Here is an 18,725-nt window from a genome sequence, read left to right as displayed (position 1 = left end):
ATCCTACTTTGGCATATAGCCCAGTGGAAAACTATGCTTTCCAGCTAAAATTTTTTGTTTTTGTGTTTGTTTTTCAAGACAGGGTTTCTCTGTGTATCCCTGGCTGTCCTGAAACCCACCCTATAGACCAGGTTGGCCTCAAACTCAGAGATCTGCCTACCTCTGTGCCCCACACCCCCCTTCCCAGCTCAGCTAAACATTTTGAAAGAGCAATGAAAGAGTAGCACATTCTAACTTACTGTAGTTTAAATAGAGTAGGTATTTATGAAGTGCTCTCTGAGACTGGGCCAGGCAGTGGCAGGCAATGGCACCTTCTTGCTGGTCCCCATTCCTGCCCCTGTGACTCCTGTTGCTATGTTGGGATATGGTGTCACTGGAGCCCAGGGCTTTTGCATATTTATAAACTTACTTGTTGACTGGTTTATTGTTAGACTTGTGGATACCATGTTATATGTAGGCTTTGGTCCAGGCATGGCTGTGTACCCTTTAGTCCCAACACTCAGGAAGCAGAGGCAGGCAGATCTTCATGAGTTCGAAACCAGCCTCTACATGGCAAGTTCCAGGACAGCAAGGGCCATATAAAGAGATTCTGTCTCAAGAAGAAAAAAAAAAAAATCGAAAAACCAAACCAAAACAAAACAAAACAAAAAAATTGAAAAAAGTAAACCTTAAGCTTTGGATACTTATGAATCTAGAATTTAGGTTCTTTCTGGACTCAGTGTCTTCAGCTTGTGCTGAGCTTCCTGAATAGCTGTTGTGGCCTCCTGGTATGTTACCTTCACACCTCAGATGGATTTTAAGTGGAGGACCTCCTTATCTAAGGCTGGGTCTGATAAATGTGCAATACATGGTCACCAGAGATAGAAACTGTAATATATAGGAGAATATAAGGAAAAGTTACATCCTTATACCTTTTTACAGTAGCCACTGTGTGCTTTGATGTATTTTGTAGCTGGAAGTTTTCCTGTGTTCTGCCTAGTCCCACAGCTGCTCGGTCCCACAGCCGCTCAGGCCCAAGTAAACACACAGAGGCTTATATCAATTAAGAATTGCATGGCCATAGCCTATGGCTCATTGTTTTTGCTAGCTAGCTCTTATATCTTAAATTAACCCATTTCTATTAACCTGTATGTCACCACGTGTTCCATGGCTTTACCTGCATGCCATTACATGCTGCTCCCTGGACAGCAGAATGGAGTCTCCCCTCTTTGCCTTTCTTCTTCCTGTCTCTCTTTTGGATTTCCCGCTTGCCTCTAAGCTGCTTTACCATAGGCCAAATGGCTTTATTTATCAACCAATCAGAGCAGCACATTTTCACAGCATACAGAAGACATCCCACAGCAATATTTCTTTTGCAATCATATATCTATGAGAACATCTGAAGAACATGCACACTTATACATGTACTAGATGCTTTTGTATTATTATTATTATTATTATTATTATTATTATTATTATGTTTATTTTCTATGCTGGGGATTAGTGAGGGCCTTGTGTATCCTTGCTAAATAAGTGGTGTGTCACTGACCTACACACCAAGTGTACACTTGAGTTGTATACAAAAGGTATTTTCTTGCCTGGCAACAATGGACAGATGCATAACACAAGTATTTTCAGGGCTCCTTTAAAAATAATTAATGCAGAGCTCGTGTATTCCAGTAGAGTGAAAACCAGATGGTGAGCCTTAAAAAGAGCCAACCTTCAACCAACCATTGAGTGTATTAGCTCCTCAGTAATATTTCTTACATATTCTTTTCTTGTAATGACCTCTGTTACAGCCTGCAGCTCAGAAAGATCTAGAGTAAGTGCTGATTGTGGATATGGGACCATGGTCAGCTGGCAGCATGGAAAACATGTCCTTACCTGCCCCGAACATCAAGAGCTGAGTTTTGCCTATGAATTTGTAGGCCTTATCCTGGCTGGGACCTGGGTGGTACGTAGGAGAGATTTTGTAGCAGACTTCACCTCCAGCAGGAGGGGTCATCGGAGAGCTTTCTCTTTGTGAGAGCAAGGTTCTGTTTGGTTTCCATTCTGTTTCATCTCGGGGTGGAAAAGGTGGAAAAGCCAGTTCCTGGAGGAAGAAAAATCACAGACTCATGACTTGTTAGAAGAAACCAAGTGGTTGTTAGCAGGCTCAGAAGGGAAGAATAGTATGGGTGAGGAGACCAAGGCATGCATGGTTCTCGCCCCTCACTTAACTATTGGCAGCCTGAATGAATCTAGCTCCAGCGCCAGCTGCAGTGAGTGGGGAAATGTGGGCCTGCTTCACCCAGTTGAGTTGGTTATGTGAAGAACCTGGACATAACCAACCAAGAATTCATCTTCTGCTCGGGGGTGCTTTGACATGGGACTCTGTAGGGAAGAGAGACATTTCTTTGTCAATGTATATATCTCTTCGGATTTCTTTTAAACCTCAACACAATTAAGAATTGGGTACATAAGGACTCTTCCGAAGGAAACTTAAGTATTTCATCTGGTTGGTTTTGGGGAGGGTCTAAAGAGCATCTTTCAGATTTTTTTAACTACACAATACTAGCACAGTAGATTATTAATGTGCACATGTCTTTGTTTTTACAATAATTTTAGGTTGGTAGGGATTTGCAGGAAAATGTGTAGAGATGTCCCATGCACCTTTCCCTCAGTTTTCCCCAGTGATAAATAATATCTTGTAAAGCTATATGTATATGTAGCACAGCTTCACAACTGAAGTGTATACAGGAAGCATGAAAGGCAGTTGTTTGTATAAGGGGAAGAATTCCCTGGGACTTAGTTTTGAATCTACTGGGGTCGGCTAGACAGTTACACTACTTCTACTGCGTACCTTAGTACCAAGGCAGGCCATAGGAAATCAGCTGGACACTCACCCATCTGGGGGTTGTAGTGTTTGGAGGAATACTGTTCTTTTCTCCAGGGCTTGTTGACCATTGAGCTTATCCCCAGCCCTTGTAGTTTCAATTCTTGACAGTTTCATTTTACTTTTTGTGTCTTAATATTAAACTTACATTTATATTATTTGTGTAGATTTGACTTTTACCCATTTGCTTTCAGTTAATATTATATAAGGTTTTGTTAATTTAAAGGTGAATTAGCTAGATCAGTAGTTACTAACTTGGGGTCCATAAATTGAGCAAAACTGTCTTTAGCACCAACTTCAAGTATCATACTTGCAGAAAGAGGGGACAGTATGTATCATTTAGTTAGATTTGACAGTTAACGTTTTGTCTATGTGTTGTTTTTGAAAATAGTTATTAGAATCATACCTATCTGTTAAAGTATTAATGTGGTTGGTGCGCCCCCCCCCCCCTCTCTCTCTCTCTCTCTCTCTCTCTCTGTGTGTGTGTGTGTGTGTGTGTGTGAGAATGTGTGAGAGAGACAGACACACACATAGAATATTTTGAGATGGGAGTTTACAATATTGCCCATGTTGGTCTCAAATTCTTGGGCTCCAGCAATCCTCCTGCCTCAGTATTCTGAATAGCTCATATTATAACAATACACCACTTCACTTGGTGTGTTGAGGTATTTTAAAATGACTAAATTGGTAATGATTGCAATTTTTTTTTTGAAGGCTTAGGCTTTTTTTTTTTTGTGGGAAGAGAATGTGTTTCATGTTGGGGGCTAACTCATTTTAACTTGGGACTTGGCAAAAAATGAAGTTTCTGCTGTTGTTGTCACTGTCTTAGTTGTTGCTGTGATAGAATACCAATTTAAGGAAGGAAAGGTGTATTTTGACTCATAGTTCTTAATATAGTCCACCGTGGCAGAGAAATCGGAACAGCTCCGAGTGGCTGGTCACACACGTCTGCTGTCGGGAAACAAGGAGCAGTGCATTGTCGCACTCACTTTCTCCTCTGTGTAATTTGGGATCCGGCACAGGGAATGGTGCTGTCCACGGTGGCCAGGTCATCTCAACTTCATTAGCCTAGTCAAGATAGTCCCCTGCAGGTTTGCCTTCCAGGATGCTGTAGTGTTCAGGTTGGCAGTTGAGATTAACTGTACTCCCCAGAGGAAAGACTGGGTGTTAGACGTTTTCTGTATTTCCAGTTGAAAAGTCTTTACTTTGTGGATGAACAGTCGAAATTTAGAGAAATGGTTTTTCTTGCAAAGCCCCATGGCCATTACCAGAATAGGGTTCCAATCTTGTTTTGAGTATTAAGATTCTACCTATGACACATTAAATAGTGTTTGCTTTTTGGTGATTCATTAGCTATTTTTCCTCATTGCTATGACAAAATAATTGACTATAAGCAATTAAAAGAAGGAAGGTTATTCTGAGTTAGAGTGCAAGGGGATCATGGCGTGCATGGCTTGGGGCAGGAGTAGGAGTAGTCAGGAAGGAGCAAATGAACAGAAAGTGAAGTTGGCTATATAAACTCAAGCCCAATCCCAGTGGCCCATCTCTTCTAGCAAGGCTCTACTTCTTAAAGGTTCCACGACCTTCCTAAACACCACTACCAGCTGGGGGCCAGGATTTGCAACACATCAGTCTATGGTGGATATTTCACATTCAATCCACAGTGTTCTATTCCTGTTCCTCATAGACTCATGGCCATGACATAATGCAAAATGCATTCATTCCAACTTCAGAGTCCTCAGTCTTAACACTGCCAACATTTCAAAAGTCCAGAGTGTTTTCTGAGATGATTGCTTAACTGTGAGCTCACACAGAATTACAAAAAAATTACATCCTTCAAAATATAATGCCACAAAATAAATATTCCCTTTTCAAAAGAAAGGAATTGGGGCATATGAAGAAACTACCAGACCAAAGCAAGGCTGAAACCCAGCAGGACAAAACCAAATCCTGCAGCTCCATGTCAGGCATCTGGGGCTGGAGAGGGAGTCATCTCCAAAGGGCTTAAGTAGTCCTTCTGCCTTTGCTGCCTATAGCCCACACTCGTGGGCTGGCTCCATTCTCTGCCTCCAGCTTTTTCTTATTAACCTCTGCTGACTCCACCCTTCTTCATCCCAGCATCCTTAATTTGATTGTCCTGCCTATATTTCTTGCCTGGCTACCGGCCACTAAACTTTTTATTAAACCAATTCTGAGTACAAATCTTTACAGTGTACCAAACGATTACTCCACAGCAAACGAAGACTTTGATGGGGTCTTGCCCTTAAGATACCCTTCCTATTGTTCTAGTACAGAGCAGGGGACTGAGCAATCTTAGTCTTTTTTCAGGAAGAGCCTTGGCTGCAAAGTTAAAATTGTTCCAGCCCTTTCTCTCAACAAACTGTCCGTTCTTTGTATCCTGTCCATTTGGTGATTTTTTTTCCCCCTGAGTGAAAGTAGTAATAACCGTGCTACAGCCCGAATGCTATCCTGCTTTGAAATCCTCTCTGCCAAACATGTTAGCCCATTACTTTTAAATTCAGCCTTGTTCAGTTTCTTGGGATATGAACAGAATGCAGCCAGACATTGTGAAGGTGTGCAGCCTTGATGGCTTCTAGCTGACTTCCCAAGAGTCCTTCTTTCCCTGAAGGGTGAAGAGTTAGGATACCACTGTCACATTTCTCTGTGCATTCTAGTCTTCCATATTCTGACCAGAATGCCCCAGCAAGCACTGTTGATAACATTATTAGCCTGCACAGGGAACTTTTCACACTCTTCCTGGGAAACCCATTCCCAAAGCCTATGGATTTGTCTTACACTTTGTCATACGAAGTCAGATTTGCCACAGCGATGACTTGACTTCTCAGCACTGATTTCTCCTATTGGCTACCTTTCATGTTGTGAAGGAAGGGGAAAGGCCTACTCCAGCTCACAATTGGAGGAGTACATTTTATTAATGGTGAGGAAGGGCAGTGTCAGGAGTGGGAGGCTGGGCAGGGTGCATTGCATCTGCACTTAGGAAGCAGAATTTGAACAGGAAATGAAACTGGGTTAAACCTCAAGGTTCACACCCTTTTATCTACTTTCTCCAGCAAGGCTCTGCCTCATAAAGGTTCCATAATCTTCTGAAATAGCGCCTACCTACTTGGGCCAAGTTTTTAAACACATGAGTCTGTGAAAGACATTTCACATTCAGACCACAACTTGTATACAATATTCATCTCTTTGGCCAAGAAGATTAATCTCATTTTCATATCCTTTTTAGAATTGTAGATATTGTAATTAATTAGAAATTCTAACAATCACCAGATATGGTGTCGCAGGCCTTTAATCTTAGCACAGGTTAGGCAGAGGCAGGTGTATCTCCTGAATTCAAGGCCAGCCTGGTCTACAGAGTGAGTGCCAGGACTACAAAGAGAAACTATCTCGAAAAAAATAAAAACAAAGCAAAACATACACACACACACCCCAAAAACCCAGAAATGCTAACTATCATAAACAGTAGCATGATATGTTTTTTTATACCTTCACGCTTAGATTTCATGTCCCAAGAAAATAAATTATTAGACTGACCATGTCTGTAATCCCAGCACTTTGGAGGCAGGGGGATTGCCCCAAATAGAGTAAGCTGGGCTTTGTTTAGAAGACAAAGACTTCGTTACTGAACTAATAAAAAGTGCTTTAGCCTTTTACCTATAGACATAAATTTGAAGCACATAAGTACCGTCCAAGTCGAACTTATGGTTGTGAGCCTCATAGAAGTTGGCCTCAATATTTTATAGCTATGTCTTTGCTTTTTCCTGGAGATAGTCAGTCTTACATCATTTCTTAGAATATTGCTCAGGATTAAACAAGATGAAACTTCAGTTTGCTTGTACATAGGATGGAAAAATAATCCCCACATTGTAGGTTTTTTTTATCAGGGTTAAAGTGCCTAATTTAGTGATTTTTACTTGATAAGCTGTGATTCCTTGCTTCATCGTTCTCTTTAAATATGTTAAAATGCCATTTTAAATGTCATTTTATCATTGTATGTTGTGTGTGAGTATTTTGCATGAACATATGTCTTCACCACATGCATGTGGTGCCAACGGAGGCCAGAAGAGGGCTCTGGATCCCCTGGAGCTGGAGTTACAGATGGTTGTGAGCTGCCATGTGAGTGCTGGGAATTAAACCCAGGTCCTCTGAAAAAAGAACTGGCACTCTTAACCACTGAACTGTCTTCCCAGCCCCTAAAACACCACTTTGCTGAAGATACTTTAAGGCCATCTGGTGTTCTTAATGCATATTTGGTTCTGTGATGAATTAGAATGGTTAATTATGCTGTAGAAACAATTATTCTTTCTTAAAAAAAACTTTCTGACAGGGTGTGCCTTGTAATTGTTAATGAACATTTCACATTCAGGTTGGATGCCTACATATTTTAGTTCAAGTTTATTTTATTTTTCTAAGTAAAATTAATAAATTGCTCAATATATTTTGTACAACTAATTTTTTTTAAAAAAAAATATCTGTCTTCTGTTCTTCTATTGTTCTGTTCTCTGTTCCTACTATGTTATTGTAGAGCTTGAGGCTACAAAGCCAAATCGGCATGGGTGTGGGGAGATGATCAGTGAAATTTGGATGAGTCTAGGCACAGACCTCTGGTGCCCTGGCCTGATGCACGCATGTAGGATAGACACACTTCTTCCAAAGACACCTGGGCATTTTCATCCACCAGCAGAGCTTGCTGGACTCCGGCCCTGAGCTTTAGTTTGGGGCTGACAGTATAAGCAGCACTGTTAGTCCGATTCTTCAGCAACAGTTCCACACAGTGCCCTTTGGTCTTCCTTCTGAGCCACACTTCATGTCTCCTCCATATCTTTCTGAAAGGCTGGGCAGCTTCTCTACTGATCTGTGAGCTGGCAGCTTGCCTCGTCCCTCCTGGAGGTTGGGGAGGAATCAAGGTAGCAGCAGAGGGAGCTAGAGCCGGACAGAACTCCAAGCCAGCCTGCGTTCTCACCCCATCCCACCTCACTGTTCACTGCCCCCTGCGCCCATCTCCAGTGCTCTCACGGAGCCTGCAGAGACAGATGCTCTAACTGTTGCTGTTGGTGCTGTGACATCTGTTCTGCCTCAGAGAGCAGCAGTGAGGGTAGGAGCGGTCAGAAAGATGCTGTACTTGCTGGGGGTGAATCATTTTCCCGGGAGACCACTTAGTGACCATTTCTTTTGAGAATGAGTGGAGGTATTGCTACAGACAAGGTGGATGTTGTCTTTGTAGCTGTTTCCCCTGACAGTGCCTGCTGAGCTCCACTCTCTACCAACGCTCTGGACTCCCTTTACCCTAGAACTGAAGGAGGGTGTAGTTTCTATTAGGTTGTTTAGGGAGAGGAGAAACAGTGGGGAGCGCACCAACAGATTTTAACAATACTTAATTTTTCATGAAGTAGATTTCAATCATATTCTTTCCTCTCCCCAGCTCCTTCAGGGTCTGTGTGTACACAGTGAATTGTCAGTCTTATTGTCACGTGCTCATCTAGAGGTAGAGAATGGGTTTCCCCTTCTGTAGACTGCTCCTCGGTTGCTTAGTTTCTGACTGCTTCCGGTATTTTTTCCTGCTGCCTTGACAATTTTATGATAGCCAAAAAATTCAAATACCATTGAAAAGAGCAAGGGCCTCAAGAGTTCGTTTCTTATTATCTCAAGATCTCACGGTCTGTTTCTCCAAGAACTCAAGGATGTTAATCTTAAGTGAGGTCACTTTCCTGACTGAGCTGTCTCCTCAGGCTCAGGTTGTTTTGTTGGTGGTGTTTTGTTTTGTTTTTGGTAAAGGTTATAAGCCTTAGAGTGGTCAGCTGCTGCTTTTCCCCATCCTGTGTCTAATTTTAGTCAGCAAAACTGCAAACAGAAGCCACAGTTCTTTGGTGCCATATTTTAGCCCAAAGTGTAGTATTCCATGGAAAGATCAGCTGTTGAATGTGCACAGTGTGCAGCCTCCGTTCCTTACAGGTTTGGTTTATCTTATTGATAGGTTCGTTAGTGTAGGCCTGAGCGTGAGTGTAATTGTTCTGACCTGTAGGTAGGGGTGTGTGTGTGTGTGTGTGTGTGTGTGTGTGTGTGTGTGTCCATCCCCGCCCGTCTTGCATCATTCTCGATGCTGTGAGCCCTGCTCTGGATGACTTGATGCTGTGAGATTTGCTCAGACATGTCTTAGACTGTCTTCTTCTCCCCAGGCAGCTCGTGGCCCTTGCTGTCCCTGTGCTGCAGAGTGTGGGTGTTGGTCCATTGTGGTTTGTTTCAGTAGTGTCCATCCCTGCCCTGTGCCTTTCTCTTGTTCCAGTTCAGTCTCTGCTGTGAACATGGAGATTGAAAACGCTGTGTCAGTGGGCAGGAGAATGCTCTTAAAAGCCTGACAAGGAAAGTGGCATGATCTGATCTTTCTTCCTATATTTCACGTTTATTGCTAGTTGGAGGAGGAAGAACTAGGCAGATTTCAGTGTGACAATACCCTTTATCCTTATGAATTTAAGTTGGTAATGGTCTTTCAGAGTCTTCACTGGGGATATTCATTTGGGCATATAACTAATTGGCTTAAATTTTAGTCTCTATAAACCAATATGTACTGTTGAGGAGGAAATGTCATTTGAAAGTCAGTCCCCTCCCACTCTCCCCCCTCCCTCCCTGTGTGTATATATGTATGTATGAATGATGGTGATGGACATAATTTTCCTTTGATGCAGAAATCCAGCTCTGCCACCCCACTGCTTTGAATGTAGGCATGGGATTGTAGGTGGTCCTCTTTCTGACAAGTGTTTTCTGTTTCTTGTCTCCTGTGAGAATTCCAGTTTTAAAACAATTGCTCTGACTTGGCCAACCTCAGGAGACTCCAGACAAACTCTTACCGTGTGTTTTGCTTTATGATCATGCAGAGTGCCAAGAGAAGGTCCCTGGGGAGAGATGGCTGTGTTGTTATTAGGGAGTGGCATCACTCGTCTGCTGGCAGATGGAGAGCAGCTGTAGTGTTCTGAGACTCTTCTAGACCTCTCTTGCAGAGAGTTCCACTGCCTCCTGTCTGTCTCCTTACTTGCACTGTCCCCGCGACTCTAGACTAGAGGGAGAAAGAAGGACTAAAGAACCTAATCTCAAGTTAGTGAGCTGCGTTTAGAGCAAACTGAAATAGGCATGCAGTAGGCTGCCCCCAGTTCTGTGTTATGATTCATAGTCACTTACCTTTCTAGTCATCTGAATTGGAAGTCTGTTTTTCTTCTACTTTAAATAATTGGTATGCAGCTTTCTTGCAGTGCTGGGTTAGGTCATGAGTTAGTTAAAGTAGTAGGTTCAAGGTAACACCAACCTGTTTTCAAAACTTGAGAAGTTTTATTTTGTCTGCCCATTTGAACTGGATCATGCTAATCCTGTAAAAGTTCATTGTTCTATCCACAAAATCTCACATCTTAAACAGTTGTCTTATATATCTTTTAAAAGCACATTTGGAAGAGCAGCTATTCTCTGATAAGATACACACAGTGCTTGCTCAGCATCAACCGGGGTGTGAAGTGTGTTCAGAACAAACCCTAGGCTGCATTTAAGGGAGTGGCAGCGGAGAGTTCATGGTGGCGGTGCTCCCCATGTAACACTGCCTAGCAGGACAAGCATCAACAGTGGATGAATAGAATTAGTTATCTTTCCTTACCAGTTGTTTTGGTATCTCTGGATTATAGTCATCCTTCCTGTTTTTCTAAGAAGGAACACCTGCAGGTTTTTTGTGTCATTGTATGAATAGAGGTAACAGCCTGTCTAGTTAGGACTCAAATTTGTTACTCATTGTTAGCAAGAGATTTAGCCTAACTGGCCGTTGGGAAGAAAGCAGGTTACACTGGCATTGGCTGATTTGGCCTGTGACATCCTTACTCTGTCTGCCCACTGCTGCTAGCAGGAAGGCAATGCTGGGGATTTGTGTCTATGTTTACCAGGGCTTGCTTTTTATGTTAACGGCTGCTGTAGAAATACTTTATAAAGCCAAAGATAATTGTAGTTTATTTTCTTAAAACCACAGCACATATTTGCTGTGTGCTAAAAACACTGTAAAGATATTTCATGCTAACCTAGTTTATTATTTACCATTCTGGGTGGCCTCACTTGCTAGGAATGGATCCCTTATCTTGAATGTAAAGAAACTGAGTATAAGGAATTGGCTCATGTTATTTTTAAAGCAAAAACATCATCATTGTAATGGATAATATTTAGCAAAGAAGGTTTCGTAAAGGATAAGACCATGTATTTGTATATTTATGCGAAGGTGTGCACATGTGTGTATATGTGACAAAAAGAGGCCATGATTTTGAAAGGAAGCAAAGTGGGGGATGAAGTATGTGGGAGGGATCTTAGGTAGGAAAGAGAAGGAAGAAATGATGTAATTACATTTTAATTAAAAAATAAAATTTATTCAAAAATCTTTGATTGTTTACTAATACTTTAAAAGTCAGAATTAGGAAGTCATTATATATTATTGCTTCAATATGAGCTATTTATAGTTTTCGTGGTATCTGTACATTTCATTCAGTCTTATGTTAGCAATTGATACTCAACAAAAATTATTCAATCAGAAGTGCTGTGACTTGGCACATTAATTTTAAGGAGTGTGATACATTTTTTAAAAATTGTGATTAGTCCCTGATGCTTCATGCGTCTGATCCCAGGAGAAGTTAAGGCCAGCAAGATTGTGAGTTTCAGGACAGCCTGTTCTGCATAGTGAGACTGTGGCCCGATAAACCCAAGTCCTGGTTCTACTCTCTCAGTGCTAGGTAAGTGGAGACATGATATGTGGGGTTTTCTTTGTCATCCTCTGGAGGAAGTGAAACATAAGTACATCAAGTTGTTTTAATGTAGTGCACTGTATCAAACCGAGTGGATCTCAAGCTATTTCAGGAGCATGTTCCTAACAAGCATGATAGTACCGCCAACAGATTGTTGTTGTTTATCCCTTTTCCCAGGTGGTTGTGTGCTCTAATTTCTTTACCTGGCAATCTCTGGTTAGAGCCAGGCTCCATGAATTTTACCTTCTTGGGTTCATAATATTTCATACTTTTGTATTCTTGACTTTGGGCGGTGGGGGATGTCCAGTTAACTACCATGCACTGGGGCTTGGATCAGTATCTAGTCGAGGACTAATTTCGCTCGCTGTTGGGACTCTGGCCTCCAAAGTCCTGTGAGATGATGTTTTCCAGTTGGGTTTATAGCAGTTTGCCCTATTCCTTTTCTGCAAGGGCTGGTGGTTTCTGTTCACAGATGCCTTTGAAAGACTAGATTCTTCCTTTTACTCCAAGTGATTTCTTGATGGTGGTGCTCTACTGCAACACCAGAAGGGCTCCCTGTCCTACGCCTTTCTTGCTATGCAGTTCTCTCTGCTCTGGACATCTATTCATGGGGTTGCTGCGGATTCTCCAGACTCTCTGCTCTACCCCCCTGAGCTCGTAGGCTCCTCTTGCCCTTTCGAGTCTCCTGTTCTTGGTTGGTCTAAACTGCCCATCATTGCCTGGTACCTTAACCTCTTCAGGATTTGTCTAATTTTAGTTGTTTAAGTAGGAGGGCAAATATTTTGGCCCCTGATACTTTATCTCCTCCAGGAGCAGAAGTCCCTTCATTCTTTCTAGTTGAAGATACTTCTCAGAGCATAGCCTTTATCTGAGCATGCCAAATCAGCAAGCCGGAGCTCCTGAGACCTGAGGTCACAGGCTGGCCAGTGCCAGATGCACACACAGGTGCTGCCCATCATTCCCTTGCAGCTACTCCTTACCAATCCTCACTTGGATCTGTTTGTAAGGTTTAAGCAACACTGTTCAGTGTACACAGTATTCTTTTCTTTCTTGTAGTATGTAGTATGGGGAACTTCGTGTAATTTGCCACTGGCATGGACCAGTGTCTGGATGGCCTGAAGCTATGTCCCTGTAAGGGAGCCTCTGGCAGTCAGAGAAGTGAAGACAGGACGGTGAGCCTTGTCCTTGCTTCCTACTGGGAATGACTGACTTTTGGAAACCGCTGGTCTTAGGTCACTGTCTGGATAGGTAGTCACAGCAGACAAGAAGGCACAAGCCTGAGGCCTTGGAATGCCTCTGGCCAAGTCCCAACTAGGCTGTGTGGTTCTTCAGGTTTGGCAGTAACCCTCCAACATTAGGGATGGGAGGCAGAGGATGGGAGACAAACATGGAGGCAGACCTTAAGAACTGACAGAAAGTTCTCATGGGGCTGATTCCTGTCCCATAAACCATTATTTATTTATTTTCAGAGTTAGTTAAATATTGCATGGCCATGTAGGAAATCAGAAGATTACAGAAGAAACTCGCCTAGAGATAGTCTGTAGTAGAATCTTCTCCTCTCCCTGCTTTTCCTCTGCGCACTATTTGACCTGCTGTAGCTGTCTAAACAAGTGCACATTTACACTGTGGATGGTCACGTTTCATTGCCAAGGTCATGACTGCTTTGCTAGCTTTGGGTGTTTTAGATTTTGGATTCCTTTTTTGTTGTTGTTGTTCTTATAATTTAAAAGTTTGGGCCTTTAAAATGTTGAAGTGTAATCACAATTTGGTTTTGGAAATAAATTTGGACTACTTGAGGTTTTATTATTCAAAACACTTACACCTATGGTATCTTGCCTTATAGATTGGGACTGACCATGATATCTGTGTGTAGACATGACACTTTGTCCAGTCCAGTAGTTCAGGAACCTAGAAAAATAGTGTGTTAGTGGACTTGATGAAAGTCATCCTGTGCTGTGCCTTTTGGTGGGGCTTTGTCATGGAGTTGTGCGTTGGGCTTCTGTGATTTCTTGGTCTCCTTCATGGAAAGGGTTCTGCTCCCTGTGTTCGTCTTTTAGTTGCGATCTCAAGTCTGTTTCATTCTTTCATGGTGGGACTTGTTTGTTTTTAATCACATGCGACAATAGGTGACTATTGAGGTCTGATGGAAATACTCATCAAGAGACGAACTCAGGTAGAGAAAGATATAGAAGACGCTGAGGGCTGTTCTGACTAGATGTGCCATTAGACAGAGAAGAGCTTCAAGGACAAGGCCATTATCAAAACAAGTACACTGATTGTTCAGTTACATAACAGGAGTGTGACTTTAATATTAATACAGGATATGTTCAAGAGTTTTTCTTCTAGATCTTGAGCAACCTTTTGTGCATACATGATTTTTCACTTTGGTTATATTAATTTTCGTGATGAGTTTTTACTGTAGTACTGAGTGATGTGGATGAGGATGTTAATTTTGAAGACTGTCATTCTTGTGACCTGATCCCATAATCTTAAATTTTGTTCTAAAATGTGCCCTCTTCTAGAATCTGTAAAATTGTCTTCATTTACATATTGTTGAATGGTGAATTTAAAATTTGTAACTTTTTATGTTTGAATCAAATTAAACTTAATTGATTCTGTGCTATCTTGCTTGGCATGTGTTGAGTAACATTCAGATCTCCCAGGACTCTGTAAGTTGAAATATCTTATTTTCTTTCAGTTTGCAGGCATAAGGAAGAGCCGAGTAGCAGTTGACTGTAAACTGTTCTTAAGAAGCAGGCATTTTCTTTCAGGAACACGCTCAGTTGTACATCTCAGTGCAGAAATCCCCCAGAGAGACCATTTGTCTCTCTAGCAGCCTTTTTCTTCCTCCTCACAAAGACCCTCGGTTGCCCCTCTAGTTGTTCAGCTGTCAATAACTGATGTTTAATTCTGTGAAGAAGCCAGGTGGAAAGATGGTAAGCTGAGAGCATTTCTCAGTCCTCTTGCATCCCAGTTAGCATCTCCGAGGGCTGCCTGTTTCTGATCAGACAGTACTGCCTGCCATCAGTGGAATGAGAGAGGACTTGGACAGGAAGGGCTCAAAGCAACATTTGAAGGGAACACAACAGGGCTGGAGATGGTCGCTCAGTGGTAGAGCACTCACCTAGCATACTTACGGCACTGCAAAACAAACTTCCTTCAGAACGCCACCAAAGGGGACATTCAGAGACAAAAGCCAAACTAAGACTGTGCACCCTGTGTGCTCAGATGGTGAAGTGGGCAGTGCTTTTCGTTTCCCTCATTTACAGCCCATGGCTGCCTGTGCAAATTAGTGCTGTGCAGATGTTGGCTCCTCCCAGCCCCCAGTCCTCTGATAGCCAGGGAGCCAACTGAAAGCTCCTCCACTGTCGGAACCCAGCTCCAGACAAAGACCTTTTCTGTGAGAATTGCTCCTGTTGGTCAGAGGCCAAAATGCTAATTGGCACCAGCTGCATTAACTCACTAAGTGGGGGTCAGCAGCTGCCTCACCATTGGAGGAAACCAGAAGAGAGCCCTCTTCCCTTTTGCTCCAAGAAGCTCCCACCCCATCCTCCAGATCCTCCTATTTGTGATCATCTTGGCACCCCTAAAGTGGAGTTTGAAGGACACAGTAATTTGGACTCACAGCTGGACCCATGGGATGATACATAAGCTTTCTGTGTATAGCTTTGTCAGTTCAGCTATTTGTTTAAATGTCATCCTCAAGTCTATTTACTGCTTTATCCTCTACTTAAATAAGGTGTTTACTTTGGTGGTGGTATGTGTGTGTCTATTAAATGTTGACCTGAGACTACCAATCTTACTCTTTTAGAAAATGTGTATTTATTTTATGTATATGGGTGTTCCTCCTGCATACATGTCTGTGGACCACAGGTATACCTGGTCCCTATGGAGGCCAGAAGAGGGCATTGGATCCCCTGGAAATGGAGTTCTAGATGGTTGTGAGCCTCCATGTGGGTGCTGGGTATAGAACTTGGGTCCTCTGGAAGAGCAGCCAGTGCTTTTAATTGCTGAGCCATCTCTCCAGCTCCCAAACTTACTTTAAACTAATGGTCAAAGGAAATTGGAACTCAAACTTTGGTTCATTATAGGTGTAGTCTAAAGACAATGTAGACTGTAGCATACTAAGTGTTAGCCCTAGGGTTCTAGCTGTGATTGTCCCAATCTGTGTATCTGATGTTCTTCCCTCCAAGGCTAGGCCTTCATAATAAGTCAGAAAAGGACGGTAAGTGGTGCCAAATGTCTTTGTATTAGATATGCAGTAGTCATCTATTTTAAAATCACAAATCAGCAGAAGTAGTCTTCAGAGTGTCTGTTACATTACATCATCCTAAAACAGTACTTTGGAAAGGAGACCACGATTTCCTCTCGGTGTTCTTTGTAGTCGAGTTTCTTATGGCTTATGGCTTGACTACTATGGCATAAGACCCCTAGGACATATTTTGGCAAGTAAATGAATATGATCACTGTATCTCTAGATGATGTTTCAGTCCTATAGAAAGGCTACTGTTCAATTTGATTGCACTTAAGGTCTTGTATTTCATTGACTCTAAGTTGTAACCCAGTTTCTCTTTTTGAGATGAGTCCCATTAGATAGTCTATAAACTTGCATAGTCTTCCTGCCTCAGCCTCCCAGATGCTGGGATTCCAGGCCTCCCCCTGCCCGGTTTTGGAGGTGTTACGGTGTGAATCTTGTCATGGTGCAGTATGGCTACAGAACACAATAATCTGTTTTTGTCTAGAGATGTTAGAATTAGCAGAAACGATGCCATGAAAATCTGCCAATCATATTTATGAATATACATACTCAGCATTTTCAGACCAGTGGACAGCAATGAATTTAAGCTTCAAAGACTTCAGAATATGCGTTTGTTTTTTAATCAATGGGTTATGGAACTAAGTACCTTTGGAAGCTCTTGACTTCTTAACATGATGAACAGCTAGATCCTAGAAGAATTGCTCTCTGTTACTCAAAGGAAAAAGTGCATTGCAGCTAGTCAGACTCTTCGGGGAGCTGCTGATGGGAGACTCTTGGGTAGCGTTTATTCTCATCCAGGAAGTAGAATCTCCTGTCTAGTGGGATGGGACAATGACCCTGGGAAAAATCAAGCAAGATAGAGAGTGAAGAAAGTGGGGAGTGGGGGATATATGGGTAACCATGTCTCTAAACCAGGACAGCTCGTACAGCAGTGAACTGAGGGTTGGCGATTGAACTGTAAAACAAAGTTAGTGTTTTCACTTTTTCCTACCTTTAAAGTAGTCTTTTGTCTTGTACATGTATTCTCTGTAAAGACAAGCTCTCACTGTGTATCCGTGGCCTGCAACTCTGTATGTAGAAGGAGCTGGCCTCAAAGGGCTTGGATTTAAGGCGTGCCCATCACACCTGGCTATGTACTTTTTTTTTAATACTCCAAATTTCTATATGGTTATTAATTTTTTATTAAAATAGATCAGCTCTTTAGTTTCTCTTATGGTCTCCTGGCTACAGCTAATGTGAGGAATGGGATATTTGGCTCTTTGGAGCATGTGTTTAGCTGTGGCCCTTCTTCCAGGAGCGGCATTAGATGGCTTTGTAAGCAGGCCGCAAGTGTTCCTTGCCAACCACCTTCACACCTCATGTATATTATTCTGTACATAGGAGGTGCATGTACAGATAAAGAACACAATTAAAACCTTTCTATGAATCAAGAATTCTTAGTTTTGTTAGGGACTTGTTTCTTTCTGCTTTTGTTAATTATTACTCCTTTTTATTTTAATATAAAGTTCCTTTGAAGACAAAATTCAGGTAGAAGAATTTTTTTTCTATATCAGCCAGATTAAATGCTAGTTTTGTGTAGAATTAAGATAGTTACTATAACCATAATTATTATCCCAGTTTCCATTGCTGCTTTGAACATGACCATGTTTGAATGCCTTGTTGAAATGATACACATTTGGTATGATTTTCCTCTGCACAAGGCTCAGAGGAGAGTCATCATAGAGCCTATATTTGACCACTCTGCTGCTTTGTTGACAGTCGTCTCCTGTGGAAGTTACAAGATCTCTGTATTTGCAGAATGTTCTGCAACATTCCAATATCTGTGTCTTTGATATAACGTATCTTTTTTTGGCAATGATACCCAGGAGGAGAGCTGCCATCCTTAGAATCACTGCTTTAAGATGACTACATGCCTTCTTAGGCGTTTGGTTTCTAAAGCAAAATGTATAACTGAAATTGTATTTAATATTTTTCTTCTATTTTCTTTCATCTTATTTTTAATATCTAATTAATGATAGTTATCTTTTAAAGTATAGTAGTGATAGAGTATAATATTTTCCTTCTTTAAGGCTTTAAGAAAGCTTCTATTGATGCTTGCCTAAAGCAATTGATGTCTTCAGACTTTGTGCCTGTACACATATACACACATGCACATTCGTGGGTACTCTCCTGTGCTTCACTGGACATGCATGTATGCATACCTGTATATTACTCAAATTATTCCACGAGAAGGGAAGAACGTGAATGTAGAGTGGGTGTGTTTGTGCGGAAGTCTAAGAAAGTGCCAGCATTGGAGTGCATAAGGAATTTGAGAGATTTGATCATGAACTTTACCTGAAGAACTTACACCGTGCTTTCTTACCACAAGGCTGATTCCTGCACACGCGCGCGCGCGCGCGCACACACACACACACACACACACACACACACACACGAACACACACACACCACACACTCCACGTACGATTTTGTAATTTTAATTCTAATTTTCCTTCATTTGGATGATGCTTAGAGAGCTCTCCTAACCTGCCCTCTTACAGGAGGTTTGTCAGTATGTGCAGCAGGTAACAGAATAAAATGGCCATGCTGATTGATGCACTTTCTTCCCCGAGTGTGTGGGAGAGAGGTGGAGACTGTGACTTCTCACCTTTTAGCACTCACAGGACAACTGATTTACGTTTTTGTGCCTGTATGTCTGTCTGTTTCCTTCTTCCCTCTCTTCCCATCTTTTCACAAGGACTCTCTTTTTCTCCTGCTGCTCAGCTTACTAATATAGCAGCAGGCACAAGGAAGAGCTTAGTCTGAAACAATCTGTGTACGGAGGTCGGCCCCGAGT

At 42.0% G+C, this 18,725-nt stretch overlaps 1 protein-coding gene across 9 annotated transcripts in view; it reads left to right on the top strand.

Moving 5' to 3' along the window:
- The window catches only part of Map4k4 (mitogen-activated protein kinase kinase kinase kinase 4), a 150,703-nt gene that overhangs the window by 66,442 nt on the left and 65,536 nt on the right, over positions 1-18,725 (top strand). The window lies entirely within an intron of this gene.

The sequence above is a fragment of the Peromyscus eremicus genome, chromosome 16_21 (genome assembly GCF_949786415.1).
Source record: "Peromyscus eremicus chromosome 16_21, PerEre_H2_v1, whole genome shotgun sequence".
Classification (NCBI taxonomy): domain Eukaryota; kingdom Metazoa; phylum Chordata; class Mammalia; order Rodentia; family Cricetidae; genus Peromyscus; species Peromyscus eremicus.
The sequence above is the reverse complement of the archived record's forward strand: the minus strand, read 5'-3'. Positions and strand labels throughout refer to the sequence as shown.